The following is a 25,883-nucleotide window of genomic DNA, read 5'->3' as shown; positions in this document are numbered from 1 at the left end:
CACGAGGGCACATCAATATGTGCAGTTACAAGAAGGTTTGCTGCGTCTCTCAGAACAATCCCAAGAGCATGGTGGAGATACCAGGATACTGGTTGTTGCACCAGCATCCTGGACACCGGACAATGCTTCATGTGGTTATAATGTGTAGGCAGTTCCTGGATGACGAAGGCAATGACGCCAGCAGTGACAGTCATTGGCCCTCACATTCCACTGACCTAAATCCAATTTAATTCCTATTATTATTACTATAATTATTATTATTATTATTATTATTATCATGTCTTGGTGTATGCAACGCTCACTGACACCCTGATTAGGTTAGGTCCTCTAGAATACCATCTGCCGACTCATTAGGAGCATAGTAATATAACGTGTAGGGGTCATAGTCATACATTAAATAGTTTTGATACATTACTGACTCTGCAATTTTATTTGAATTACCTTCAATACAGTACAAAATGTTCAGGCAGTCGGAAGTAACTAAGTGCATTCACTCAAGTACTGTACTTAAATACTGATTTAGTATTTAAATACAGTGCTTCAGTAAATTAAACTTTACCTAAAGTTTTGCTACTTTATGTTTCTCCTTCACTATATTTCAGAAGGAAATATTCCACCTGTTACTGGTTAATAAATACATAAATAATGCACATAAAAATGTGGTGTATTATGTACACATAAAACCTAATTACAGGGTATTAAAGTTATACTTAGCTTCACCTCAACCAACTGCAACAATAAAGTGCAGCTTGCACATTAAAACAACAAGCATCCAGTAATATGATATATAACTTAATAACAGTGCATGGACACATGTTAAATTCATGTTTTACTTGTAACGCCATGTTTTTTTCTTTGACATCATTAATACTAATATCTGAATACGTGCTGTGCTACTGACTCCAACTATTATCTAAAATTAAACGCCCCTTTTTAGCCCACAACCAGCCCTTCTATATAGCTCCCTCCTGCGGTACTGATTGGTATTTTTCGGTCTACCGCCTGCCTCTTTAACAAATGGGTGGTGCCTGAAGCCACGTGACACATCTACATCCAATCACAGACTTTGAAATACAAAACTGGTTCAAACCGGTTTCTTCTTATATTTCAGTGTATAAACTACAAAAACATTCGTTTGCATTATACATTCGCCATTTTACTGAGCGACTGGTCGGTTGTTGTCTGTTATCTCTCCGAAAAAAGTCCGTTTTTACGGTTATTATTTTTGTGATCTTTCTTTGCATTTCCTGCTAGCAACATGGCCAAAGCAAAGGTAGGATTTTGATTTTATTTTATTTTAACTCAGTGCATTAGCGTGGTGTTAACTCGAGGTTAAGGTTGTGCTGCGTTTGATATTTCTACATCAGAGGAACGTCATCATCCCTAATAAACGTTGCAGCAATGGCGGCCTGGCAGAGAAGACCAGTTCAGGCATCCTCCTAGTAGTCGAAATTAAAGATTTATATTCTTGCTGGTTTCATGAGATCTCCTAACCAGTTTTAACACGGTTGATAACGCACATATTGACACCTTCAAGTCCTACGCCAAAGCGCCCACTGTTGCAGCCGTTGTTATTGCGTTGTGCAAATTTTTCGGCAGCGCCTGTGTTTTCTGCCTCTGGCTGCCGTTTGGGAGGGAGCTGTTGACAGGTTAAACGCAGCAAAAAAACTTTCGATGCGCGCTGTAAATGTGTAGCTACAAAGGCAGCACGATTGCATGCCTTGTTAACTAGTGTAACTAACGTTAGAGGCGAGCGGTTGTCTAACGTTAGCAATCAAAATAAGTTCAAGCACAAGCTGCAAATTTGAGGAAGGAGTGGGGGAGGGGAAGCACCATTTGTTTTTTACTGTTTTGAATATGAAAAGTCGAGCTTGTTGGAGCATGTTGATTCAGTAAAGGTTTAATATTTTTGTCAGCCACTTTGAATTTGGACAACAATAAATGCAAGACTTAAATATCAAACTCCTCAGACATTTCTTTAATACTGCGTATCAGAAAATGCTAAGATATGTCCCAGTGACGGGGAGTATTTTGCTTTATTAGAATTAAGGTAATTCTTTGTGTATTTAGTAGTTACACGATTACGTAGAAGCGTTTTGTTTTTAAAAATGCCAATTTAGTAGGTAAAAATACGACGTTAGACAAAAAATAAAATAACGTTTCCTGCTAAAATCTCAACCCAAATGAAATCTTGATTTGCTTGCAGCCCCTGCAGGTTTACGTTTGGGTGCATTTATCGTATGGCAGTGGCAGCTACAGATTAGTAAAGTAGTAATCTTATCCATTTCCCAACAGCTGTCTATGTGCGCGCACTGATACGAAACAAAGGAAGCTGTCAGGGCGCCAAGGTTGTGTCATGGTGACAGGACAGTCTAAATTTGAATTCAAATATGCGCGGGAAGTTCTGTGTGAACTTCAGAATCAGCAGCTGTACCCGATCAATACTGTGATTTTAGGAAGATTGTGTTCTTGTGAATTGTAATGTACAGTGCTGGCATTCTAATTGATATATTGTTTTTCTATTCTTTGTCATTACAGCAACTCGTGCCCCCTGAGGTTTGTAAAAATATCATATGTACTTATATAATTCATATAACATTAATTCTCTTTTTTTTTTTTTTTTTTTTGCAAGAGTGCTGCACCTTGTCAGAAAATATTTATTTAATCACTTTTTCTGAAGTTCAATAGTTTATGTCAAATTTGGAGGTTAAATGGATTAAATTATGGTTAAATGCTGCTTTTAATGTAATTTTATCCTTACGTTTACTTTTTTGTAATTGTTCTACCTTTTAGTTTACTTTTTAAGTAAGTTTGGCTGTAAGTTTACATTATGCCTGTAAATGTGGCATATTATTACTTAAGGTTTTCTTCCTTCTGTCTCTGTAGCAAAGAAGAAGTTCTCCACGGCTGGCTCTGGTAAGCTTCTTAGAAACATTAAGTGATAAATTTAGTACAACAGCTAATTTTGTGATTGTTCTTCTAAGGAATAAACTAAATAATTCAATTGAAAAATGCATAAAATCATTGCCTCTGTGTCTGGATTGCACATCCATGTTATGTTTTATATGAAATTATGAAAATTGTAATTGTAATATTTTTTGTGAGAAAAGGAAGTAATATACATCACCTAAATATGTTATCAAACTTTAGTGGTTACAATGAAAGCAGAGATTAACCAATAATTTGCTCATTATCTTTTTTTGTAGTCAGTACTCTTCTGCTTTCTTTGTTACACAAAGTTTGAAATGTGACTCTTCTTGTTTTGCAGAAGACTAAAGCTGCACCGGCGGAGACTAAGAAAAAAGCTCCTGCTAAAGTATGAAACACTGGCTGTTCTCATTAGAAAATCTTTTTATGCTATGTGTCGCATGTTAAATTGATTCATGTCCTTGTAAATTAAGTTTGCGATAGTTCAGGCAAAAGGGGAATGTTTTTGAGAAACAGTTTACATGTTTTGGTACATTTTATTTTGTTTATTATTCTAACAGGGGAGCTATAATATGTTAGTAATTGATTTAAATGTTATCTTATAGAAGGCACCCAAAGCAAAGAAGGCCAAACCAGCTGAGAATGGAAACACCAAGGCTGAGGTTTGTTTCTTTAGGAGAGAAAGCTTCCAACATAACTCACACAACAGCACATTTTTATTCAATTGTGTACAGTGTAATTTAATAAATAATCCATATTGGCAAATTAACACAGATTTCAGTAAACAATATTATTGTTGCAATGTAATGTTAAAGGAAGGAGTGGCAGCAAAAATCAGACTGTAAGAAGAGGTGCAGATGCCCTTGAATACATCTGTATTATAGTTTATTTAGCCTTGTCATTTTATTCACAAACTCAACACACAATAAACCAAAATGAAAGTTAAGGGAAATTGGCACAAGGTATTTGCAAGTTCTTAAATTAGGTACACAACTGTAATTAGATCATTACCACCTGTCAAAATTTTACAAGACTGAAGATGTGGTTTCTTGGTGCAGTCTAATGGTGTCTAGTTTGAAACTTGCAGGCACCCAGCAGTACTGTAAATAAGATGAAATAGAGAAAATCACAGTATGATTCTGATCACAGTACAGGGCCGTTCACTATCAGGCTGCCAAAACAAGCAATTAATGTAATGTTGCTGTTGTCTTATTTCCTGTCCCCAGGAGCCAAAGGCTGAAGCCGCTGAAGCCAAATGAATATCAGCTGATATGCTCACTCTGTGTACTTGGTGATTGTACAGTTTTAAATAAGTATTTTTTACCAAGTTTTATATTACAAATGTCATTTATAGGTTTGTTCTGGGCTTGCACTTGATGTAACAACTCTGTTTTCACATTCATAACCATTTTCTATTCTAAAATTATTGCCGTCCATATCTTGTAGACGTGGCATTTTTAGTTTGTCTAATCCTGTTTTATTGTAAACTGCTGAGTAATAGATATTTTCCAAAAAGTTGGATTTGAATTCTAATTCTAAACATTATAAAGGCAGCTAAGGCATATTAAATTTCAGATTAGCCTTTTATCTCCTTGTATTGTATGTTAAACTAATAAAAGTAATTGTTTTGAAGCACTGTATGTTGACATGAGATGTAGTGAGTGAAATGCCACATTAAAAAACTTATTAGGTCAAAAGTTTAATACATCCAAAAAAAAAACACACATATGATGTGAACCTTAATCATCCGCTTAAAATATTCTGTTAAGTTATTCCTTTAGGGGAAGAGGAAACATTTCTGACTTATATGGTTGATCTAAATGTTCTTGAATAAAAATTTTCAAAATGTCTTGGTGTGACTTTGATGTGAGATGAAAGTAGTGTAGCTGATTTTAGTTGATCTATATGTTGATCATATTATGTTTGCAAAGTATCTTAATGAAATTCCTGAATTCTAAAAATATTTTTTTTTTCTTGGGATATGAATTGATCAGCCTGTATAATGAAATTATTGCAGTCATGTAATTTGCTTCATGTAAAAGCAGTTTTAGTAAAACTAAAGGCAATGTGTACTTCATATTTTGTCACTGGATTGTTAGTGCAATTGATGGTCAAAATGTGCACTTTGTAACATGTTCATATAGCTGACAACCCATTTAAAATTGATCATAAGTACAGTAAGTAATATGTGCTTTGAGTACAGTAATGTAATCCCTTTGTAATGAGTTGGAGTATTTTTATTCAAGTGGCATTGCTTCTTGAACTTGAATGCTGACTACTTTTCTCTGTTGTATTTCAGTATAAAACCTTTATATGCCAAAAAATAAATTGAAGTAGTATATTTCTCCAGAATAATGGCTGTACAGTGGGGCACAAATTTGAAATATTCCCAAAAATACATGTTACTAGAGTGAAGAGTTAATCCCAAATCCCTGAGTGGTTTTACTCTGTAGCACCACCACAGGGCAGTCCCACATCACGGAGAGAGATGATTCCCTCCTTGTTATTCCAGTGGGGGTCTCCCTCTCCTTTATCTTACACAGCCTGTGAAACTCGGTCAAGTATGACACGTTTTGTTTTGAAACACTTGATCAGACCTCGGTGAGGATTCTGTGTAACGTTCTGTGATCTGTCAAAAATTTAGCAGTGGGTCTCGTTAAGGTATGAATCAAATACAACATTTCCCATCATCATCACTCATTTAGCTTTTGTTAGGTAGTATATCAATATTTTTATGAGGATAATTCAAATATTTCTTAGAAAGGTGTTTATAAATCAGCCAGAAAGCTCAAACACACCAGAAGTATCTTTTGTTTCTTTTGAAGATATTTAATTCCTTGACAACATGAACAATCTCCATCTGTTAACATTAGTTTTGTTACTTATATTCTGAGTTTCCAAACTACAGACATGCTTGATAGTTTGATAATCCTTGTGTTTTCTTATTAAATATAGGTCTGAAATATAATGTTTTTTGAGTCTAGTGGTGATAAACCAACATCACAGAAGCAGGCAGAATATTCAAACCAAACAGCAAAAATGCCCCAAAAAAATCACTGCAAGAACAATCTCTGGCCTGCTGGTTTGGGTCTGTAGGTTCATATGCATTTCTAAATTAAAACAGTGTGGTGTTCACAGACTGCAGAGTAAACACACTTTAAATCAGTCCAATGTGATTTCGCTCCACATGTGGTAAAGCCTGGAGGGAAGGGTGATACCAGCAGAAACGTGTCAAGGGATGACTGCAACGCAACAGATAAGACAAATGTGAGAGACTCTAGTCGTGCATTACATTAATACTGAACTCAGAAACACACAGAGACATACAGGTATATTTGCCTAATCGCCACAATTTTAAAGCTGATGTTGATGAACATAATCACACCTGCAGACAAACTGTGTTCAAAATAGCTTCATCACTTCCTTCGAACCTGAAAGAGATGAGCCAACATGGATGACATGAAAATATCCTCTCTCTCAGGATGTACATATAGGGTGTGACATTTCCATGTACATGTCCAAAAAGCTTTAAAAAAAGGATTTTGTGATGAGAGTATATCAGTTGCTATTTTAAAGTCAAGGTTGAAGTTTTAGTCTCAGCTGATTCAAGTAGCTAATATATGGACTTTAGAAATTCCCCATATTTGAAATGTGGATTGGACGATGCATTTCAGACATAATACATAATAGAAACATTGTCAAACACCTGCCTGCATTTATTCCAAGCTAGACGTTTCTTTACTTGTGTTTTAAACGCATGTCTTGTAAAGTAACAAATGTATGTGACTGTATTAAGGCCACGTTTTAAGCCAAAATACAGCTTGAAGCCTTGTGCACATACAGGAAATGTGTTTATGTTTTGGAATTTCACAATATATGGCGATCTATGGCGGGCGGGAAAAGACGAAATGTTCCAGAACACAAACAAACAAACAAACACGCAAGCACTCACGCAACATGTGAGTGGACGAGCTCACTTCTGGCCGACGTGGGGGTCTGTGTTATCCACGTGCAGACTGGCATGTTGCAGGGCCCCACCCCCCTTTCCTTCCACACTAAACATGTCCCGGCCTCCTACATAAACGTGAACATAGTGTACTATTCATCCAAACGCAGGCTGCTCGACCCTCAAAACTGCCCAAAGAGCCCAGTCCAGCTGCAGGTAAGCGGACCGGTTTTCGCTTGGTACTTTCAAGGAAAAGCAAAGTGACGCGAGAATCTTGAGAGTCCACAGCTGGTTTTGTAATACTGTTCAACAATCACGTGTTCAGTTGTCTCTGGGGTTAACCTTCATGTGTTTTATTTTTCTCAGTTAACAGTCATTTAAAGTATGTTTTTTTTTTTAGTTTTTTTTTTTTGCGTTAGGGTTTTACTTTTGTTTTGTTAGAAAAACAAACAAACAAACTAGTCGAAGTTGTTTTTGTTTACAAATAAATAGTTTATTGATGAATCCACGTGGCTGTAGAAATAATGTAATTTTAAGCACATAAGCAGATAAATGTGACATTTAATAAACATTCGCTCTAACTGGATTTTTTAATGAAACTGACTGGGATTAGATTAAGAATAGAAATATAGTGGAGATGTATTTTTAATTGAATGTGTTGAAGAAGTCGCCCTTACAGAGACAGCCCCTAGCAGGTAAAAACAGATATTTTCCCCATTAAAATCTGGCAGCGTTTCTTTGTGTAATTTCCATCATCTTTATTGGAGACTTTTATAGTGATTCAGCATGAGTTAAAAATTTTACTGTCTTTTGCATTCAGTTTCTCTGTAATGCCAGTCGGTGCATGTCTGGACTGGAGGTTTTGTGCACATGTCATCTGTAAATTTAGCCCCCTGGCAGCATAGATGCTGGAAAATACTCTTCTTTATTTTCGAGGTATACCTGCCACTTTGAGCTTGGAGTGGCAATTTTATGTAGGTTGATTTATGTTTTAAATCTGAAAGTCTTTTACTGTGAAGGTATTTTAAGCCAAGAATATTTACCATGCTGCTTTTTTGTTGGTACTATTTGCTCAGCTGTAGTACACTACATTCACTACATGCACTACATTCAGGCTTGTTTTCTAGAGTTGAGGGTCACTTTCTACCTCCTAAATCAGGTTTGCACTCATATCTCAGCTCACTAGGTGGTTTTAACAGTTGGTGGGTAATTTACATTGGTGCTGATTAATTATTTGACTAATTTGAATTCACAAAGCTTTCACTGTGTTTCTCCTGGATTTTATTCAACTTTTTCCTGTTTCTGTGAGTCAAATATGTCCGCATCTTCACAGCCGGGGCCCAAAAAGGAGACCACAATTATATGAACCCTTTGAACTCTGACATTCCCTTAAATTGTCCTAAAATGACGCCAAGTAGTTTTTCTCTTCACTCTACTCCACATTCTTGTTTCTGTGTGTTACAGCCATAAGATGTTACATTGACTTCTGGGAGGTTGTGAAAGGTGTTTTTCAAAAATGTTATGTTTTATAAGACTAAACAAGTACTACTAAAATATATCTATAGTATTACAATGTTTGATGAAATGCAGAATGACGATCTTTTAGATTCTGATGTATTAAAATGTTTTGGGGGATGTGGGAGTGTTAATGTGTATTTTTGCAGTGATGCAAAAAGTGGAGGTTTTGAAATTCATTATTTGTTGCCAGTTTTTGATCCCCAGCGAGAGCAAGCGTGTACATCAAGTTCAAAACCATTGTACTAATACAGAGAAATCATGGTTCCAGACGTGTGCACATAGTCATGTATGTGGAGCGACTGCAGGACTAGCTGTCCTGGCTGCTGTTGTCTTGCCAGAGCGATGTCCTGTCCATATTCCTGCTGAAGCTACTGATGCCTCAGGTATCATCCATACTCAGCCTCAGGAGGTTCTCTGCTATAGGCCGCCTGGCTGCAGGGCGGAGGAGAGCATGACACTTACTGATTGGCTGTTTTAAAGTTAAGTATATAGTGCACCTAGTAAATGTTTACGAGCCTGATGCACATGTGACTCTGGGGAAGAGATGGCGGAAAGTAGTTCACACCCAATCTGTCTTACATTCGCACAGCATTCTGCTCTGCTCTGCTCATCCCCTGGACGAAAGGAGAGGCAATTTCTTGCATGTTTTCCCTGACATCAAAATCAGTTTTGTGCTTCTGAAATGTTTAGACGAAAAAGAAAGTTTTTGCCTGTGAAGAGTAAGCGGCTTTAGATGTTAAGTGTGTGACTTTTTGTGTGTTGAAGCAATACGTCTGTTTCTGGTCGGCATTGCCCTCCACAGTCACTTATTGAATGGATATACAACTGGCATTTAAAAATGGGGAAACACCCTCTGGCTTTAAACTTAGGCCTCAGATAAATCTGGAGTTTACAGGCGATTCACATGCACTCACGCTAAGGCATGTAGTGAACCGCTCCTAAAAACCACTTCAGCATTTGCTGCATCCGGATAGAAAATTTAACCTACAAGCTGTGTACTTTCATCATGGACCAGGCCCACCTGTGGATCTTACAACTCCCATGATACATCTGAATGGCGTAAGAGATTAGTTACACAATCCCTGGCTTGTAACTGCTATGGTCAGATATTTATTTAACTTGCTATTAGAAACTTTCCCCAGGTCCACACAAGCTCTTATACAAGACGTGCATCATCTCTTATAACACTAAACCAACAAAAAAAATTATTTTTTGAAACTGTAGTTGTAAAAATTATTGACGTTTCCCTTTAAGCACAGTATGGCTCACCTCTATGCATAGACAACATAATTGTTCACAACCTGAGCTAACATTTAGGCTGCGTGTGCAGGCAGGGCCAACGGACATCTATAATATATCATAATCATAAGAAATAAGTCAATGTCTGTATGTATGTATAGGATCTGCACAGTCAACTAATTTGCCCTTTTAAATCTAAGATTTTGTATTCAATGTGGCAGTGTTCTTATTCATCCTTGTTGTGAAGGAAGCAAGAGTATTCCCTGTGTTGTCCCTGCTACTGATCACTGGAAAATGCTTTGCTCACTAGGAGCCTTCTAATGCCCTGTAACAAAATCTGGAAATGCAGGTGAAATCTTTGATGTCTTATTTGTTGTGGCTTGGACACCAGGTTGAAATAACATTTCTAGAATTTGAGCCAAATTTGTGTAATGTTTGCTCAAGATCTCTTTTTTTTTTTTCTTTCTGAATATATAGTAGTCTTCGATATAAGTTGACCCATGTTGTGTTTACATTGACTGAATGTTAATCAAACATCTGAAAACTTACATTGCACCATGGTACAAATTGGCTGTCTCACTCAGTCTTGGAGAGAAACCACCACCAACTATTTGTTGAGTGACATGATTATTATATAATAATAATAGCAGCAGCCACTGGAGCGACTGAAACCCTGAACCGAAATTAACATTAATAAAAGGTGTTTAATGTTTCTTTCTAGTCCGGAGTTTTGTCAGGTTCTTGATGGACAGGCCAGAGATCTGACATTTAATTTCTGCCCTAGTTTGAAAATTAAAAGGGCACATCAGGCTGGTTATGTAACCCTACTCTTTGACAAGCGTGCTCTGTTGAAAACACACTCACGCTCACATTTTTGTTTGTCTTATTCCTATTTATTAGTGTTAACCCAATGAGCAAACAACATTTGACAGTTCTCAAAGGGGTTTTCTTTGTGTTGGATGGGTTAAGGAAGATGTGTGTTTGGGGAAAGCAACCCAGTGAGAGTAATGCGTTTCGACAGTGGTGTGTACTGTATGTATTCGAGAGTGGGTGTGTGCTGCAGGGAGCCTGCAGATCTGGTTGGGTAAGAGCAGGGCAGTATAAAAAGGCGGAGCACAGCACAGAAGCACTAAGCAGTTCAGGTTTATCACTGGCATTTGTTAGCTATTCAGCGTGGCTGGGAAGCAGAAGGTCCCCCTGCCCAGCTGGACTGGCACGTTCAGTTCTTTTTGTTTGTTTTGAAGAAGGAGAACCTGTGTGTTTTCAAAGGTAAAACTTTTCACACCAGGAGGAACTTTTAAAGCTTGGATTTCCATTTTTCCTCGTAAATGGGGGCAACTCCAACCAGGTTGGCACATTAATGCTTCCTCCTCCACAATCCTCCTCACCCTTATTGGAACCTTATTTCAGATGCAATAATCAAATCCCTGCTGGTGGTAATGGTTGTTCATGAAGCAACCAATTTAGGTTTGTTTTGAAATGTTAAAATCTTGGTATCTCCCTCATGTTGGGAAGGACATCCATTCATCTGGGTTTTTTTGTGTTTTTTTCTTTTTGGGGAGGGGGGGGGTCTTAACAGCTGATGTCACACATTTAGATTTGAACATAATGTTTTCAGCATCACTTATTTAAAGGGTTGTCTGTTAGTGAATAAACTCAATTGTCCTCTGCTGCATCATTTCGGAACACAGCATGAATGGTCTCTTTTGCTCTGGTGCAGATCCAGTACAAACATAATTGAATGACAGAAGGGGGTTTTAAGGAAGTCGAGGCAGAAACTGTGAAACAATGAGAAATGAAGCCAAGTTCCATAGGTTAGACTTCAAAGAATTCCAGTTGTGAAATGTCTGAAATACGCTCTCACTGTATGTATATTGGACTTTCGTTACATGGGGATTGTATTGGATCTACACACCCTGAAGCTTGTGTCATTGCCTGTTGTTTTATGTTTCAATGATCAGATGGTTTTGGTTTATTTGCCAGCCCGATGCAGTGTTCTCTCCTTCTTTGGCGGCGATTCTTATGAAAACTCACTGAAAATTTGACAGATCTCTATCTGGTGTCTATAGAAGTCTACCTTAAAATACAACTAGAAATATTCAATGTGTATTTAGGTTTTTGATGTGTTTTGGAGACTTAACCTCTAGTGGATAATTTATTTTTCCATCTATAATTCCACATTCATCACTTTAGTCTTGATTACTGTTTTCTTCAGTTTGTTGTGGCTTCAATTTTTCTGTTGGAGTGCTGTGTAGAGTGATTTTTTTTTTTTCCCTTCTCTTTGCAGGTCTTGAGAACCACCCCACCTTTACCTCTGTCAAACAGCTTCACACCACATCAGCAAACATGATCATCAGACTGGGCAGGCTGACACCTGGATACTTCCGCCTCCTCCAGGTACAAAGCTTTGCCGCAGTTTACGAATGAACGTTGAAGTGCACTGAGCACTCCAGTGACTCTATGTGATGTTATTGTTTCTGATGAGGATAATGAATGACAGGTGTGCCATATGTCTTTAATCTCCACCACAGAAAAATCTGTTGGAGTAATGTGGACTTTAAGTTAAAAAGGCGTTAACATTGGTTGAACTAGTTTCAAGTGAGTGGCTCAGTGCTGTGACCCTCTACAATTATATCTGCTGATAAAATCTAGGCAGCTTTCACATACGCCTCAGTATTTTAAAAAGCTGATGTTCCTGTCTTTCTGCCCCCCCAGGGTCATGGAAAGCAAATTGGGGCTGTAGATTTAGACACCACCAGCCTGAGCTAACACAGGCAGCCTTTGTATACAATACATGCTGTCTGGTTCTAGGTTTATGGTTTTGCTCTATTTTCTTCACAGAACATTGTGTTCCCCTTTTGCTAAACTTCCCTTCCCTAATGTTTTTTTTATCACTCTTTTCCCCAGCGGTTTGGCAACATAGCATTGAGCTCTAGAACTAAAGTTGCCTATATCACTTATTTTAAAGAATGAGTCTTTTAAGGCAACACATTTGAATGTTTGCTTTTTGACAGGTATGGACAAAGAGGAGTTGATCTTCGCTGACAAACACATTTTGGCTCATTATTTCCAGTGTTGGTGGACCTCTGACCTTTGTCTTGTTTGTCTCTGCAGCGGCAAGTTGCTGGTGAGGTGCAGGCACAGCCACAAGACCGTGCTGTCAACCAGATAGCCATGATGCTGGCCATCATGGGCCTGAGTTTGTCCTACTACAGTGCCAAACAGATGACGGAGAAGGTCCAGGTCCACCCTGTGCCCTGAAGAGACTTGATACTCCGATTGTGGAGATAATAAATGAGCCAAGGAGGAGTGAAGAAGTTGGAGCAAGGAAGTGGAGACACGGCAGTGTCTTCCAATGCTGCACATTTCTCACCTCTCACCATAGCTACACTCAGAATTTTGGGGATGTCAGGGCTGCTGCTAAATGTTTTATATGTTTTCTGTTGTCAGGAACTTGGGGGGCTGGTTTTATGGAGTGGTTTAAGTCATTAATAATAACCAGCTGACTGCAAACTGGACCTAACCATTAGTCATTACAAAGGTGCATGTTTGCAAGATCAATATTGTTCGGAGCATAAAGCTACATAAAGCATGGGGGACCTCTTAAATTACTGTGAATTTTGCCAGTACTAAAAACATTGTGATGTACTTTGTAATGAAGCGATGGCAAGCCAAGACCACAGTTAAAAGGTATGAAAAGTCAACCCTTTTTTCTTTCTGTGCAAACCAACCTAGTGATCAGATTACTGTACGTAAACTGTCAATATATATCTATCAATGTATCTGTCTGGTGGTAGACATTCAGTGAATATTTGCAAGGGGACTTGAAGATTATTCACTATCTTATATGGTCTTTTTTGTTATTTCACACTGTTTTTAAAAATCCAAGTGTTAATAAGATGTGTATTGACTTTCATAAACACCCTGGTTACAACCCCTTCTGTTAATATGAACAGCTTTCATTAGTGAACATCACATAGGTGTGCAGACTTCTATTCAAAGCAAAGTTCATGTCTTGTTTTTATTGATGAATGTATTACTTTATTTTGTAATGATTTAATAAAGCTGTGAATATTGAAGGAAGGGCAGTAGTATCATTTAAAGTATTCAAAGTTGAATCAGATGAAACCATTTCACAGTTTTTCTGCAAATTAAAAGAAACTCAGCTGGCACTGGAAGCCGCAGAGCCTTCAGTATTTCCTGTCAGAGAATGTGCATTATCATCTGCACGCAGCAGGAAGCATGTTATGTCTCTTTAGGTGATGTAACATGGCTCCCCTCCTCCACCCATCTGCTAGATGCCTCCCTCTGCACACGCAAGCCCACATTTAGAATGAAATAGTCAAAATGTTGTGTATGGATTGTTTTGCTTGAGCGTCAGAGTAGAAGCTCATACAATAAATGCACCTGAGCTTTAACTGTTCAATGGAATGAAAGACCAAGTGTGAGGTGGACATGTCTGAAGTCTTTTAATTCCATGTAAACCTGGGACATTGAGTCTCTTCAAAGGTAACGTTGGTTCACCAGCTTGACCAATCATTAACGTGTTAGAGAAATTGAAATGCTGGGCCATATAAAACTGATTTCTTGATGTTTGCCACGTTACGCCCACACTCTACTGCTACACAGACAGGTTTAAGGCAGATTGCAAATGGATTTTCTGCACAGTCTCCCCTTTCCCATGCAGGGCGTGGAGTTTGGAAACTGCACATACTTGCTTACAGGCTGATGTGATGCCCCGTGACAGGCTGAGACCTCGTTGGGCGCCACGTGCTCCTCTACCCACACAGCAAGCTCCTCCTCTTCGCCATCCCCATCCTCTCCCACATATCACTGGGCAAAAATATCACTGACGTCTCAGTGGTGCTAGGACCAGGACACTACCCTTAACGACGGGCGCCCATTGGCTAATCGCTGATGCGTCACCAAAATCAGCCTGATTCTAAGCCACAAAGACAAAAGGATGGTGGGGAATGTGGATGGGGGGATGATTATTTGGGACAAGGGTGGGGATCTATTCCCTTTATTTTACATTGTTTTAGTATCCATCCAGTTTTAACTAAAAGAGTTTAGGATTACTCTCAGAGAGAAGTGACCTTAACATTTGAAACCAAGTGAGGTTTTGTGGATGGACTTGTTTTCTAGATGTTTGCGAAAAGCTTTTTGTAAAAACTGTTATTTGGGAATGGATGGAAATTGAAGTTGATGGCCACTTTATGTTCAACCTTTTCACCAGTGGTATTATCACAAGATCTGTTTTTGTTAACAGTGACTTGCAGTTGTGTGTCTTTTCCCACTGGTACATATAGTATCATATGTGGTTGCAATATCACAGAAAGAAGAAGTTTAAAGATGGAGGTTCAGTCTGGGTTGTTCTTGTTCGTCTGGCTGGCGTGCAGAGAACACAGTGTCTCTCAGGTCACAGACATCCTGCCCTGCAGCACAATAAGCAGCGTCTGTTTTTATCCACTGCTTTTTATCCCTGAATGCTTCAGGGTATCACGTCTTATTAAAAACACACTGCATTACACAAAATAACAAGCAAAATGTAAAGTGCTGTTGGACAGTTGTAAAGTTGTAGTTTAAAGGTTCGCTCTAGCTGTTAGTGCGTCTACATCACCTTTTAGGAGTAGGAGTAGGAGGCCACGTTCTGTCTAATAATCTCACTCTGATTTTTTTCCCCACATCTCTCTTCATTAGGATTTACCAAAAAGAAGCTTATCTCAGAACTTGAAGATTTGTAAACTACCCAACCTCAAATCTGTTCATCCTTCCCTAAGACTGAGCTGCTTTATCTGAACTGGAAGACATGCTGAACCTGTTGCAACATGACAATCACTGTATGAGGAAGCAGTGAATTGGTAAACCAAAACTAGCACTGTCACACATGCTAGTGACTTAGTCAACAAAAATGATGCAACATCTGTACTTCATTGCAAATGTTAAGTGCTATGTGACTATTGTACGTTAGTCTTCGGCTTTGCTGTCGATGCTGAGGTAAAACCGGTACAGTAAACTTTCAGTAAAAGGTAAATCACTGTACTCAACAAATAAACACTAATTAAAGTTTAGAGTTGGTGAACAAGCTTGATGACAGTTTCAGTTTCTTTGAGGTATTTGCATAAATAAAGTGACATTTTGAGCTCTATGTGGTGGGACTTAAAGTGGTATGGTGCAGTGGAACGAGTCCTCTTGAATAGGAAGATGAACCAAAAGGGTAAAAAAATTAAACAAATATTTATCTGTATTATCTGAACATCACATAATGTGAGTGCAGACAATTCTTTTGTTAATCAAAATCCGCAGCATGAGAATGTTATTTTAACAGGCCACAAGGGTTTGATGGGCACATTTTTGGTTGAGCCCCTATTTGAGTGGAGCAGGGACACTGAGCTGCTGATTTCCTCTCTATATTGGAGGGGAATGCTTGTGAGAATACCAGTGGCTATGGGAGTCAGAGCTGGAAATAGGCAGTGGTTTGGGAATTACAGACTCTCACTCTGTCGCCGTTAAATGCTGAATACTCATCTTTTTTTTTTACCTCTGGGGGTTATTGCTGTCATGGGAGGATTCAGAGGTTGACCTACAAGGTCTTGAGTACCCTATATGGAAAAGATCACCTTTCCTGGGTACATTGTTAGGCGGTGATATACGTTACTCCAAAGGTATGCCTTTGGGCCACGTGACTCAGTAAATAGGAGCTTGCATAACCTGTGATATACTGAGTAGTCACTGACACTTTTTCTGTTTTTCCATTTTGAACCTGTTGACTGCGCTTCACACAAGCCAACCTCTGCTTGATCTGTCTGCTGACTGACATCTTGCAGGATGTGTTTTCTTTCCTGAGGATGGGAGCTAATTCAAATATAATTCAAATGAAATGAACATCATTGTAATAAATGCCCTTGGGTCAGTCAAACCTGTTCCTAAGGGGTTAGAATCATCCAGCATCATAGTCATATGAATGTGTTTATTTTCTGTTGGGACTAAAATGCATTAGCATGGTCATATGGTCTCTTAGCTTAGAAAAAAGCAAACAAACTACACCAACTGTGATAAAATCTTTAAACAACTAAATGAAATCAATGACTGCTACAGGGTCTTACACGTTGTCTATTTGCTTTTGAGAAGTTGAGTGGTAATTATTTACATAAGATTTTACCTGGTTAAGTAATATTGGACATGCATGATAAACAGGGAAAATATTTGTTTTCACCTGTTAGCTCCTGACAGCCATGTATTCAGGTTGGAAAATGGCAAATGAAACCAGAGTTTTCCATTGGAGGCCTTTCAGTGTGACAGCACTAACAACACATCTTGATTGACTTACATCTCGATTTGTTTACTACCCATTGCCATGTTTCCTTTCTGTCACTGCTGTATCTATAACTCATCCAGCACCTAATAAAGTTCCAGTGACACCAGGAGCTGGTCCAGATTTCATACTCAAGTCAACTATAAAAAGAACGCAGAGATGAATGACAGCTGTTATTTCTTACCCTCCCCCCCTTCTTCACTGATACAAATCAGACCAAGCCAGGTTAATTTTGGAGGGAGGCAGCTGTGGATGGACATTTGAGAGGCTCCAAGTCAGGCAGCTGAGGCATGTAGTACTTCATGTGCATGTTGATCGTAAACTGTCCAACTGCATCCAGCTGGAACCACCAAGACTCTCGGCACTTGAAAATTTATTGCCACTGCACACTCAAAACTATTGTTGTTGAGGAAAGTGGCTCCTCATTGGTCCAAAGTGCTGTCAGTTAATTGAAATTTTAAGGGCAAATCTTGAGGATTGGTGAGCGTGAGAGGAACCGGTTATGTGAACTTCATCATGCAACAGCTGATGCTGTAAGCAGACTGGGAGGTTTGTCATGTGATGTCATTTGGTTTTGTTACATAACATGATTCATGGATCTGTCATGTATGTCGGTCATGTCTGTTGGTCACATCTACTCTCTCACTGAACAGACACATGCCAGAAATTTGTGTGTTAAATTACAGTTACTTCTTTGCTTCTCTGGTGAGTTTCATCTCTGTGCTGCTACTGAGCATGCCCAGTGTGGCTTTCTGACAGTGTTTTGCTCCAGGGTTTTAGAAGGTCATCTGTCACAGTCAAAGTCAACATCACAAGATCTGTGTTGTTTATAAAATAACAGTGAGGGTAATCTCTTTCTATGGGTTCAAAGCCTTTCTCAGGTTGTTTTTACTTATATTAAATTTCCATTGTGTGTGTTGTACTTCTGTATAATTTTGAGGTTTGTATCTGCTTGGAAAGCTTTGAATGTATGAGTCTGTCACACCTGAGAAACACAGGTTTAAACCCTTCTATGTGCAATTGTTTGCATGTTTTCTTTGTCTTGAACTTTAAACTCCTGTTGAGCAAAACAGCAGGGCTGCTCTTTGGGAGCTGCTTACAGTCTTGCAAAAACCTGCTTGTAACTAATTGTCAGCCTGTTTAAACCAGTTACAAGCTGTGAGAAATCATTCCCAAGTGCACAGATGAGCATGCCACTGCGACTATACAACTGGAGTTGGTGTTTGGGATACGAAAGGTTGATTCCTCAAAAAACACTATTTATGTTGTCAGAGGACAAGAGGACAGTCCTTTTCTTATTTGACATTTACAGTCACAACAAGACTAAGGACCAAGCTACACCAGACCCTAGGACCACACTGGAATAGTAAAAGCTATTATCACAGAGAGCTGGGAGACATGATATAGTTTAAATTAGGACATAATGCAGCAGATTTTCAGTCCATCTCTCCTGGAAGTCATGAAGTGTGACAGAAATAGTTATATCCATATAATTAAAAGAGAGATTGAGAGAGAAGCTAAAACCCTGGCTCTTTGCTCACCTCCACATAGGTGACCAATCATAACATAAAGTAGCAAATCCATCCAATATTTGTTGTGATATTTCAGTCTGGGTAGAAGTAGTGGCGGACAAAAGTACTGTGATTAAACAAATCAGTGGAGTTAATGGCTGCATGAAACACATGGCAATCTTTTGAAAGAAGTATAATGTGCTTAAACACAAAATCCCCACTATAGCAGCTGGAGAGGTGCAGCAGCCGCATGTCTTATGATTATGAAATAGCAGTGAACTGGAATGTCTTTTTTCTTACACCATGTCATGTCAACTCATTTACAACTTCACCACGAACAGCAGGTCTGTACATATAAATATCACCCTCAGGCCTAGTGACGAATCGGTTCACAGGTTGTGTCCCAGGACCCTCCCAAACACATGAAACTGTACAGTAGATGAACTATTATATGTACTTTTTTTTTTTTTACTTTTTATACAAACTCTAATGAAAATCACAAATTCCTAAGTTTAATCATCAGTGGACTTTTCCTTCCTTTCCCTGCGGGGGAAAGGGTGATTTTTTTCCTAGACTGCAGTATCTCTCGTCAGTCACTGGATGAAGCTTTCACCATGGCTTGTTTTGGAAGGACAGCCTATATGTGAGCAGTTTTGTTTGTGGGTTTAAAGACAACAGCAGAAGTCAAGACTCTGTAAGACTGCAGGTTACAGCAAAGACCCATTAACACTGGTAGGTGGGCAATACCTGTAAAACTGAGTACTGTGTGCATGTAAACAGTGCATAAAAAGACAGCTAGGTTCAAGTTTGGATTGACATGCAGAATACAAACAGCAAAGGGCATTTTGAAATGAGCGGTATTGTCCTTTAAAACCCTTTGTCTAGTCATAACGCTCTAGTTCTTGAAATAACAGAGCATGCACACTGGTACCTCAGACAATGGGATCTTGAGTAGAAGTGTAATAATGTGTCCCTAGAGGTACTGGGACTGAACATTCCCTGGGACAATGGGCATTGTGCTTCATAACGTTCCCACTGTTTCTACACTGACATTATTGCTATTATGAGTGAATGCAGTAAAACTGTGACTGATGGATGAATGACTGGTGATATGTTCCCCAGTCTGAGTGCGTACTGTCTATGCTGATATTGCATATTGTTTTGTATGTAGTATATGCTGCTGATGGTAGACATGTTGCTACCACTGAACACATATAGATTGAAGGGGTTAAAATTAAAATTAAATTAACAATTGCATTAACTAGATGTCTTTCTGTATTTTAACTTTATACAAACAATAGTATGTGTACTGGAAAATATCTGCACAGTCGTTGTTTCCACAATCTTTAGCCAAGAACAGTGTGAATATTGTGCGTTGGAAAAACTTTGGTGCTAATAACCTTTAGTAAAACCTAGTCTGAGCCAAGTCAATGATGTAAACATAATAACAGCAAAAGCCTGTTTGGATTGTAGGAGGAGCTGTGAATGGACATTTTATTGGTGTTACACAACAATTGGAACGATAGGCAGCCTCAGTACTGAAAGTCATGTGTGTGCATGACTTTGTAAAACATGAAAAGAATACATAATAAGGATGTGTGCACACAATGGTCCTTATGCAACAGCCTTATGTCACTGTGTGCAATTAAACATGCATGTGGATACAGTAAAATTTAAATACACATGGACACAAATGATCACACACACATGCATGTAGCAAGTCCTCCAATCTAAATGACCATATAGTTCATTTGTCACTATGACCCAAAGTATCTTCTTTTCCTTTCAGTTGCTCCCTTCAGGGGTCGCCACAGCGAATCATTTAACCCTATCCTCTGTATCCTCCTCACCCACACCAACTATCCTCATGTCCTCCTTCACTACATCCAAGAACCTCCTCTTTGGTCTTCCTCTAGGCCTCCTTCCTGGCAGCTCTAACCTCAGCATCCTTTCACCAATGGATTCACTGTCCCTCCTCTGAACATGTCCAAACCATCTCAATCTGGCTTCCCTGGCTTTTTCTCCAAAACATCTAACATGAGCTGTCCCTCTGATGTCCTCATTCCTGATCCTATCCATCCTCGTCACTCCCAGAGAGAACCTCAACATCTTCAGCTCTGCTACCTCCAGCTCTGCCTCCTGTCTTTTTCTCAGTGCCACTGTCTCTAAACCAGACAACAATGCTGGTCTCACCACTGTCTTGTCCACCTTTCCTTTCATTCTTTTGTCACACATCACACCTGACACTTCCCTCCACCCGTTCCAACCTGCTTGCACACGTCTCTTCTCTTCTTTTCCACTCTCTGTTGCTCTGGACTGTTGACCCTAGGTCCTTAAAATCCTCCACCTTCTTCCCCTCTACTCCCTGTAACCTCACCGTTCTACTTGAGTCCCTCTCATTTACACACATGTACCCTGTTTTACTGCGGCTAACCTTCATTCCTCTCCTTTCCAGAGCAAACCTCCACCTCTCTAGATTTTCCTCCACCTGCTCCGTGCTCTCAATACAGATGACAATGTCAGTAATAAATATGGATGAAGACATAAAAGCAAGCAACACTTGCTTTCCTCAGGTGGCTAAAGATGGGTGTGGCTCTTTTCCATGGCTTATATTGCATATTACCAATTTGCATTTAGGACATGTTTTCATTTGCCTAAACAAATTGCATGTACTTCATCGCTCACATGTCTCGACACATTACATTAATTTTAACAAATGAAGTGAAAAGGTGTTAAAGTTCTTGGAGAAACTTTTATTCTAATGTTTCTTCAACCTTTGCTTATTTCTAGTTGCCGCCAATGATTTTAAAGATTTTAAATTCAACATTTTGGGAAATATGTTTATTGGCTTTCTTGTAAAGGTTTGGTGAGATGTGTGTATTGAAATGTCACTGCATCCTCATTGAGCACTGTATCTTTAAAGAGAAAGTCAGATGTTTTTTTTCAACTCATATTTACCTTGACCTTCAACAGTGCTGCATTTCAATCACATCTTCCTGACAATGCACAACATGCTAAATAGAGCAAAGGGCAGCAGGGTCCATGTTACACTCCTTTACCCATTCAACACATGGCTCATACTGTGCTTGAGGACGAGCCAGATTTAAGGTTCACATGGCTATGGCTTTACATTCATGTCTATTTTGGGGTGGAAACATTCTCTCTGGTGAGCATTTACACATGCATCAGCTTCATAGCGTCCAAGCCCACACACCCGCACACACGGTGGAATTTCACTGTCCATTCCAAGTCGCCACAGGAGGTTAAACAACAATCTCTGAAATGGACAAGTGTTACGTGGACACCAGTTGACATGAACACCACGGGGTGGGTGGGAGGGGGTGTTGAGATACTTTAGGTGGAGAGCTGAAAAGAAGGACGAGCACAGATGTGAGGTGTCACCTGCTGCGAAGGTTTTGGACCCTAGCACCGGTTGGAATGTTGTCATGCTTCCTTTCAGACCACAGTTATGTCTCAGTAGGTCCCTACTCACCAACTCAAGCCTACTAGAGGTTCAGCAGGTCGTTATCATCTCACAAATCTTGTCATCATTACATAAGTTACATCCTTAAATTTAAGCATGACAACTATTGCTACTGGGTTATATGTAGGACTTAAGACATCTCACTTAGGTTTAGGCATAAAAATGGGTTGGTTATATTTAGATATTAAAACGTGGGTAGGTTTAGGCATTAAAGTGTCTCAATTATATTTAGGCATTAAAACGTCTCAGGTTTACGCAATAAAATGTTTGTTAGGTTTAGGCATTAAAATACTTCGGTTAGGTTTAGGTATTCAAACATGGGTAGGTTTAGGCATTAAAATGTATTGGTTAGGCTTAGACTTTAAAAAGACTTGATTATGCTTCGGTTAGGTTTAGGCATTCAAACATGTGGGTAGGTTTAGGCAATAAAACATCTTGGTTATGCTTAGGTATTAAAATGTCTCAGTTGGGTATTAAATCATGTGGCTTAGTTTTAGGCATTAAAAAGTGGGTTAGGTTTAGCCATTAAAACGTCTCGGTTCAGTTTGTCAGTTACTAATTGTAGGCTAATCCCCACTGACTCCAGTAGGTGTAGTATCCTCCTCCTGACCTATATATATATATATATTTCACGCTGATAACGCTTATTCAATAGTAAGACAACAAATCGCCTGACCCTAAAACAGCAACATCTCTACCAGTACAGCTAGCAAATTAGCAACCTGACGAACCTGTATGTTCACTATACTACTATTTAAGATAGCTGAAATACTTTTTTGAACTGTTTGTCCTTTACTCTCTACTGTATTTCAGAGAGAATGAGGTAATACCAGTCTTTTCATATTTAAGTTCATTTTGCTGATATTTTTGCTTTTCTTTATACAAAATGAAGAAACCAGGCTTGTAATCTGTGTATTTTCACACCCTTGTTTTGCAGGGACTCTGAGTACATGTTCCACCATTGATCTCAGGTTTTCTTTTCATTTCTTGCTATTCCTGTTAAATTATTGCAGATTATAGGCTGAAATGACTTTAAATAATGCTGGTTATCTTTAGAGGTGGTTTAGCATCGCACACCATTACATATGACACTGTGTTGTAAATGTCCTGTTCCATATTTCCTAAGCAGGACACTTGAGCAGGAGCAGCACGGTGGATGAGTGGTTAGAACTGTTGCCTCACAGCAAGAAGGTTCCTGGTTTGAAACCCGTCAGGGGCCATTCCGTGTGGAGAACATGTGGAGCATCTCTGTGCTTGTGTGGGTTTTCTCCAGGTACTCCAGTTTCCTCCCACAGTCCAAAAACATGCATGTCAGGTTGACTGGTGATTTAAATTGCCTAGAGGAGTGAATGTGAGGTTATTTGTCTCTATGTGGCCCTGTGATGGACTGGTGACCTGTCCAGGGTGTACCCCTGCCTTTCACCCAAAGAGAGCTGGGATAGGCTCCAGCAGATCCCTGTGACCCTAATTAGGAATTAATTGGTATGGATAATGGATGGATGGATGGACACTGGAGCATAGCATTGTTTTAGTGTCTCCCCCTGGTGGCCAAAAAAGTAAGAGTAATAACACTCCCAGAAAATGAGGCATCACCTGTAATGCACATAAATACTGGGGCTCAACCACTGACAGATATGAGCATGGTCTTTCTCAAAGAAAGAAGGGAGGTTTTGTTCATCTCCACACAAATACCAAAGATAAATCCTTCCGGGGTATCATGTACTCAACCTCATGTTAGTTTTGTTTGTCGTGAAAGTATTGTGAATAATCAATTAAAAACATCTTCAGCTAATACTAAAGGCCTAGGGTCTTTGAATGTGTACAAAGGGTCAAATGTACAAGTTCTCAAAAGTTCAAACACAAGTAATTTAGAAAACCCAAACAATGCAGGACTCTGAGTCCTCTGGTGGCAATCTAAGGCTGTAATCTGTAATAATTGGTACCATAAGCCTATAATGTTTGCCTTAAATCTGGAAAACATCTGGTCAGTTGTTTACATGCAAAAATTATGATAATGAAAAGAGGAGGAAATTGAAATGAGATCCAGGAAAGAAGAGGATTGTAGAAGAGTTTGCCTGAGGGAAGTTAAAGTGCTCTGTCATCTATTTTATAATCTGGCATTTAGATAAAATTAAGTAATTATTTGCTTAGATAAACAAAATTGGAATATGTGCCTCAAAGTTAGAAGGCAGTGTGTGAGTAGAAGATGTTTGATGGTTTGATTGAGACTGTGCCTAATGACCCACATCACATTCTGACTTCATTAACTATTTCTAGGTGTGTTTTTATAGAGAAATGTCCCAGTGCTTTTAAACTTCAGTCAAAAATAAAATTAGATCTACACTAGTATTAGTCTGTTTATTACTGCATTATATTATATCACTATTTACGATGTTACCTAATCAATGACATGTATATTGTTTTAAAAAAATGTGGTACCTACATAACATCTGACTGCTTTTGTGTGGTGTGTTAACCCTGATAAATCCTTGGGTGTGTCTTTTCCAGTCTGAAACATGAGCTGCACTGGGCACAGCCAAATTGTCCGCTCTTCAAATAACCACCGTGCATCAGTCTGTGAGCATAGACGTGTTGCTGATAGAACTGCATTCATAATTCACGTTGATCATGTGGATCTGCCTGACCTCAACTGTTCATTACTGTCTAAATCGTTTTAGTAATCAAAACCAGAAACAGGAGCCCTACAGGACAGGATAGATCACATTTTTCTGGTTTATAATCAAGATTATCATCAATGATTCACTCGATAGTTTTACATAAATGCATAGGAAGTGGCTAATTACCATTGAGTCAAAGCTTTTTCTTTGCAACGCCATAATCAAAAAGAGAGAGATAACCGAGATATGGAGAGTTGCAGTAACATTGTATTTTGTGTCTAAGAGAGTAGCATACATGTTTGAGTCAAATTAAAACACTTCAATGGTTAGCTGAATTATTGTGGATGCCTGGTGAAACCTAATCAGTCATCAAAGCTTTATAAATCTCTTTATCTACACGACACTTGTCGGCCTTCTCAGGTTGCCAAGCAACCAGTTACGAATAGCCCTGCGGTGTATTCGAAGCCTGATGTTTGACCAATAAGAGCAGAAAGGAGCATGATGGGGAAGTGGCCAGGTAAAAGTGGAAGATAATTTGGCTGTATAGTGCAATCGCATAAAGATGCATTTCCATAAAAACAATGTCGGCAAATATCAGATAAGAAGAAGAAAATAATTAATATTTTTCTTAAAGCCTTACTGATTCATAATTTTCTGCTTGCTAAAGGAATATTAGAAAAAGTTAAAGACTTAACTCTGATGGAAACTGACATTGAAAAAAGATTTTATTGTCAATTATGAGAAAACATGACCTTAAAGCACAAAGTTCCTATTAATTTCAAATAAAGCATTGTTTCTAAGCAAAAACATTTCAAAGCTGGGCATGTGTGTGTGTATGTGCATTTGCCTGTGCATCAGGGTTACAGGAGCTTGTCTACCAACGCTAGCTGACAATGGACCTCTGGCTCTGCAAAAGAGACCCTCTGAAATATGGATGAGGAAATCCACACCTGTTTCCAGGTAACCAAGGCAGAACCGTGACGCTGAATGTGAGCGTGTGTAGGCGCATGTACAAACAGCACAGCTTCCTAGCTTTACCTGTTCAGAGAGTCTGTGGGGACGAAGCAGCTGTCAACTCTGTTAGCTTGATGACACAGACATAACCTGATCAGGACCAACACTATGAAACAGCAAGAGCCTCTGTGCTGAACAGGTTCCCTGTGCCACTAAACCACTGAGAGCGTTACACATGGAAACTGGTCAGAGCTGGACCAACTGAGACGAGCCAAAGCTGGAAGTGGAGACTTGGTGGAAGGTGGACCACAGAGGCATCTAGAAGTCTTCACAGGCCCTCCCTACGCATTGAACATCTGTTTGTGCAAGT

At 39.0% G+C, this 25,883-nt stretch overlaps 3 long non-coding RNA genes across 4 annotated transcripts; 2 read left to right on the top strand and 1 right to left on the bottom strand.

The window, feature by feature from the left end:
* The first annotated feature begins 1,088 nt into the window (after positions 1–1,088).
* Positions 1,089–4,777, top strand: LOC113136270 (uncharacterized). The gene is made up of 6 exons (XR_003296242.2): positions 1,089–1,273; positions 2,539–2,556; positions 2,887–2,916; positions 3,269–3,316; positions 3,534–3,590; positions 4,155–4,777. It is a non-coding gene; the product is annotated as an uncharacterized LOC113136270 (long non-coding RNA).
* A 1,077-nt stretch (positions 4,778–5,854) lies between these two features.
* LOC113136272 (uncharacterized) lies at positions 5,855–7,152 on the bottom strand. The gene is made up of 3 exons (XR_003296245.2): positions 6,881–7,152; positions 6,314–6,359; positions 5,855–6,170 (listed from the first exon to the last, which is right to left on the bottom strand). It is a non-coding gene; the product is annotated as an uncharacterized LOC113136272 (long non-coding RNA).
* Positions 7,153–10,769: 3,617 nt separating this feature from the next.
* LOC113136271 (uncharacterized) lies at positions 10,770–13,716 on the top strand. 2 transcript variants are annotated; one of them, XR_003296244.2, is made up of 3 exons: positions 10,770–10,900; positions 11,919–12,028; positions 12,746–13,710. It is a non-coding gene; the product is annotated as an uncharacterized LOC113136271 (long non-coding RNA). The 2 variants fall into 2 exon arrangements; XR_003296243.2 differs by having other exon boundaries at positions 10,774–10,979; positions 12,746–13,716.
* The last annotated feature ends 12,167 nt before the right edge of the window (positions 13,717–25,883 follow it).

The sequence above is a fragment of the Mastacembelus armatus genome, chromosome 16 (genome assembly GCF_900324485.2).
Source record: "Mastacembelus armatus chromosome 16, fMasArm1.2, whole genome shotgun sequence".
Classification (NCBI taxonomy): Eukaryota; Metazoa; Chordata; class Actinopteri; order Synbranchiformes; family Mastacembelidae; genus Mastacembelus; species Mastacembelus armatus.
The sequence above is the reverse complement of the archived record's forward strand: the minus strand, read 5'-3'. Positions and strand labels throughout refer to the sequence as shown.